Raw genomic sequence first — 4,586 nt, forward strand, 5'->3', positions numbered from 1 at the left:
AGGGTGGGAGGGGGCGCGCGCGGCTGGTCCACCAGCCACTCTGTGATGTGTCCAGAGGCACTGGAGACAAACAGGCAGAGAGGTGTGCAGGACAGGGCGGGAGGCAGAGGACAACTGGAAGAACAGGCAGAGGGCGGACGGATGGAGGGATGGTGGGTGGGGATGGGTATAATTATGGACGGATGGATGTGGGAGGCCGGTCTGGAGGAGGGTATGGCAACCCACTCCAGTATTCCTGCCTGGAGAGTCCCACAGAAGAGCCTGGAGGGCTACAGTAGTTCATGGGGTTGCAAACAACTGGACTCAACTGAAGACTAACACCACTACTATGTCACTGCTGCTGCTGCTAAGTCACTTCAGTCGTATCCGACTCTGTGCGACCCCATAGACGGCAGCCCACCAGGCTCCCCCGTCCCTGGGAGTCTCCAGGCAAGAACACTGGAGTGGGTTGCCATTTCCTCCAATGCGTGAAAGTAAAAAGTGAAAGTGAAGTCGCTCAGTCGTGTCTGACTCTTATCGACCCCATGGACTTCAGCCTACCATGCTCCTTCGTCCATGGGATTTTCCAGGCAAGAGTACTGGAGTGGGTTGCCATTGCCTTCTCCTACCGTGGGATAATTATGCTCTCACATGAAAGGCCAGACGAGTCTGATGACTGGAACCAATCCAGTCATGTCCTTGGACCCACCCATCCCTTCACCATTCCTGCTTGTCTCTTAGTAGGTTCCCACACAATTTCCCTCAACACACCTGCCTCAACATAGTCACAGCTAGCAGTAGGGGCAGCTGGGGTGGAGCTGGTCCCCCTGCAGGACCAGATGACCTCCGCCTCTGCTGGACCCCAGCTCCCAGAGCAGGTGGGGCAGCTGGGCACTGAACCCCCAAAGGGCTAGCTGTGGCAACAGAACAGAGAAGAATGACAGCCAAGGAGAAGGGGGTCCAGGAAAAGGGGGGCTGGCCTAGTTCTGAGTCTGAGAAGCATGGGGGGGTGCTGCCAGGCACCCGGAGCAAGCCGTACCTGCCAGCCTCTTTCTGTTCCAGGAGCTCAAGCGGCCACTGACGATGCCAGCCCTATCCAGCTGGGCCTCGGCCTCTGAACATCTGTTAGGAGAGGATAGGTCATGATGTCCCAGAGATGAGGACATCATGTCCCCTCTGGGGACAACAGGTCCCCAGAGAGACCTGTTCTCAGGCAGCTCTGACTCCTGCGTCGTGCCTGGGCCCCAGGGGTCTCTGTCCTGCCCAAAGAGCATGGAGGTAGCTGGAGGGCCTGCAGGACAGAGTCCCCTCCAGAAGGGGGTGCAGGTGAGCTGCAGGGTTGGGGGGTTGCAGTGTCCACACTTGGCTGCATGAATGTGGGGGCAGATCCCCAGCGGGACCCCCCAAGTGTGGGGCCAGGAGCCAAAGGGCCACGTGTCCCTAAAAGCCCCCTGAGACCACTTCCTCCAGCCACCGTAGTCCACCCAGCCCGCCCAAGACAGCAAATTCTCTGCAGCTCTTCCTTCCCCACAAGATGAAACCACATTTCTGTTAAAAGGAAAACAATGAAAATGATGTTTCAATTTAGAAAACAAAAACGCTGGAAACAGAAGCAGCTGCTGTCTCCCGCACACCCGGGTCAGGAGGCATCTTCTCGGGTTGAACTCCAAACCGGCATCATGGTTTCCAGTCACCAAGCCCAGGGCCGCAAGCTCAGGGCCACTGTCTCATGAGGACACAGGCCTACTTGGACGCAGGGCAGGGGGTCCCCACGTGGGGCCCCTGCAGACTTGGAGCAAAGCTGACTTTTCAGTCGGCAGCCTCTCCAAATGCAAACCAGTGAAACCTCTATACTTTGCAAAGCCTGAGAGCAAGGGCGACTTGGAGTCTGGGAGGCGGGGGAGCCGCGGCAGTTCTGGTCCCAGGTGAAAGGCACTTCCCCTGCCCCAACCTGGGCCCAACCCCTGGCAGGAGTCCTGGGTGGGTCGTGGGCACTGCTCCTGGCCAATGCACCTGAGTTGATGACCAGCAGGTCTTTTAGGGGCCACGGCCTCAGGAACCTGCTGGACTTTGGTTGAAGGTGTTGGGGAGCTGGAGGTTCACAGAGGTACTGCCCCTCCCTGACAGGACCCCCCAATCCTAACACTGTGTCCCACAGACAAATCTATACAAAATCTGAATTCTCAAAAAACACACCAAAAAAAAGAGGGAGAGTCAGCAGTGGCCAAAGGTGCTGGCCTGGCCATCATGTCGGCTGGAGGAGGAGCTGGGTAGGGAGAGGGATGGTCCTGAGAGGGTGGTGTCCAGCCTGGACCATGAACAGCCAGAGCATCAAGATGGCTGGACTCCATCAGGCCTGCCTCTCTGGGGCGGCTCTGCATCTGCCCCTGGCCTGAAGACCCCAGGGCCACCTTCTCAGAGGAATCAGGCCTCCTGGGGTCTCCCACAGGCCAGGTGGGCCCCCAACCCACCCACCTCCATGCCGGGTGGGGTGCAGGCAGACTGAGGTGGGTGTAGAAGTGCCATGAGGCTGCCCCCACGTGCCTCACACCCCAAGGAGGGCACCTTTCCCCCTGGGGCCTCAGTGTCCCCTGTGGGCCCTCCTCCTGCCCTCTGACTTCTAAAAGGGTGGCAACATCAGCTCCGGATGGTCCACTCATGTAATGGACATTTACTGAGTGACAAGCACGAGCCTGAGCCCTGAGTCAGGAATCACCAGAAACAGAAAACATCTTCCTTCCTCGACTGGAGTCTAGAGCCACAGACAAGAGATGCAGAGACAAAGAGATGAGAAAGGTGGGGGCACCTGCCCTCTGTCCAGCCCACTTCCCTGCAGAGCCTTGGCAGGCACAGCCCCTCAGACCATCAGCGGCCGCGTAGCAGTCAGCACAGGACAGAGCCTGGCACAGGCAGCGCCTCCTGGCCTCCCCTCCCACTGGTCCTGGGTCACCCGGGATGCTGCTGGGGGAGGCCTTCCTTCTCTGCATCCTGGGCAGGCCTCCTAGTCTCGGTGCCAGGCAGGTGGCGAGGCCAGCTGTGCAACCTCCCGCCACCCCAAGCAGGGCTTCCTGGAGGGTGCAAGGGGACCAGCCTACCAGTCTGGCTCCTGTGCAGCGTGGGCAGCTCACTGCGGACTTGAGGCACCCTGGGAACCTCGGTCCTCGGGGCATCAGCAGGGGTCTCTGGGCCTGTTTCAGCCAGATCACTGGGGCACACGCCAGCTGCCCAAGGCCTCTTCCTTCCTGCCCCATCCCTGCAGGGCACAGCCAGCCACTGAGGACAGCCCGGGGCCTCTCCAATGGAAGAGCTAGGCTGGGTCAGGCATAGGGGACCTCAAGAGGTGGGTGGGTGGTGTCTCCAGTAGCCCCTCTCCTCAGGCTGGAAACTGCCTCGGCCCCTCAGTAGGCCTGCGGAGCGGCTGGGGCAGGCAGCGAGCCAGGTGGTGACCCGCACTGGCCACAGCAGCCCCCGCCCAGGCTCTTCTTGGCAGGAGGCCCGAGGTCTCGAGGCGCAGGCGGGTGCCCACTGCCACGGCCAGGGACGTTCTCTGGTGGAGGCTATAAATAGGACTGTCATCAGTCGGAGGCAGCCTGACCGTGCGCCAGATGTACGGGACTGAGCCAGCAGGCCAGTCCTCCTACCGTCCTCCTGGTCACTGCCCTCAGGGGTGTCACCCCCTTCGTCCTGCTCCCCCCCCGCCCCAACACCAGGAGAGGCTCTCCCACGGATGGAGCTGCAGAGCCCAGCAGGGTGGACCGGATGGGAGTCCTGCCTCCAGGGTCAGCCTGAGGAACGCTGCCCAGCCCCCAACCCCTCAGTGCTCCCTGACCCTCCAGGAGTTTCTCATCCTGTGGGCTCATCCGTGGTGAGCTCCTCTTGAGGACCCTGCTAGAAAAGACGGAGTAGACATGAAGGGCAGCCATCAGGCAGATGCCAGGGTCAGGGCTGGGATGCACCTGGGCACCACACAGATGCTGATTAGGCAAGAACCTGCTGCCAGTGGTGCACTGGAGGGCTGGGGAAGGAGGCAGCAGGCTGCAGTGAGCTGGTGGAGAGAGGCAGGAAGCCAGTGGGGTGAGGGGTCCATGCGTTGGACAGTGCCAGAGAGAGGTAAGCCGTGTGGAGTAGGGGGTTACCATCCTGATGGACCGAGAAGCTTGGGGACAGAGATAGGCCTAGAGAAAACAGGGAGGGAGTGTAACGCAGGGGGAGCAGGTCACTGTGGCCTTCTTTGGTCACGTCCTTCAAGGCCCATTCCACCTCCCACCCACACTGGCGGCTGGGGGGCCCTGGGGTTGCCCCTCCAGAAGAAGCGCTTAGCCGCCTAGCAGTGACTAGGATAAAGTCCGGCCTGGATGAGGGACCTGGATGGGGAAGACTGCAGAGAAATGGAGCCCAGGGCCTGTACTGAGTGGGGCACGGTTGTTGGCACAGGGACGCTTTTCCATACCAGTGGGATCGCGCTCCCAGAATTCAAGGGATTTAAAAGGATCGGGTTTTCCTTCGAACCTGGCATACTAGACAAGCGCCCCCCCCCCCCACAGAAAAACAGCACCCAAACTGAGCTGAAACCTCGATTCGAATGCGGACCCCAGGGTGCGCCCCTC

General features: G+C 60.5%; 1 long non-coding RNA gene across 1 annotated transcript in view; it reads right to left on the reverse strand.

Moving 5' to 3' along the window:
* LOC104995921 overlaps positions 1 to 4,586 on the reverse strand; it is a 5,187-nt gene that overhangs the window by 347 nt on the left and 254 nt on the right. The window contains exon 2 of the long non-coding RNA XR_826124.1: positions 1,019 to 1,101. This is a non-coding gene — a long non-coding RNA (uncharacterized LOC104995921). The remainder of the gene's footprint in view (positions 1 to 1,018; positions 1,102 to 4,586) is intronic.

The sequence above is a fragment of the Bison bison genome, unplaced genomic scaffold (assembly GCF_000754665.1).
Source record: "Bison bison bison isolate TAMUID 2011002044 unplaced genomic scaffold, Bison_UMD1.0 scf7180017864289, whole genome shotgun sequence".
Taxonomy (NCBI): Eukaryota; Metazoa; Chordata; class Mammalia; order Artiodactyla; family Bovidae; genus Bison; species Bison bison.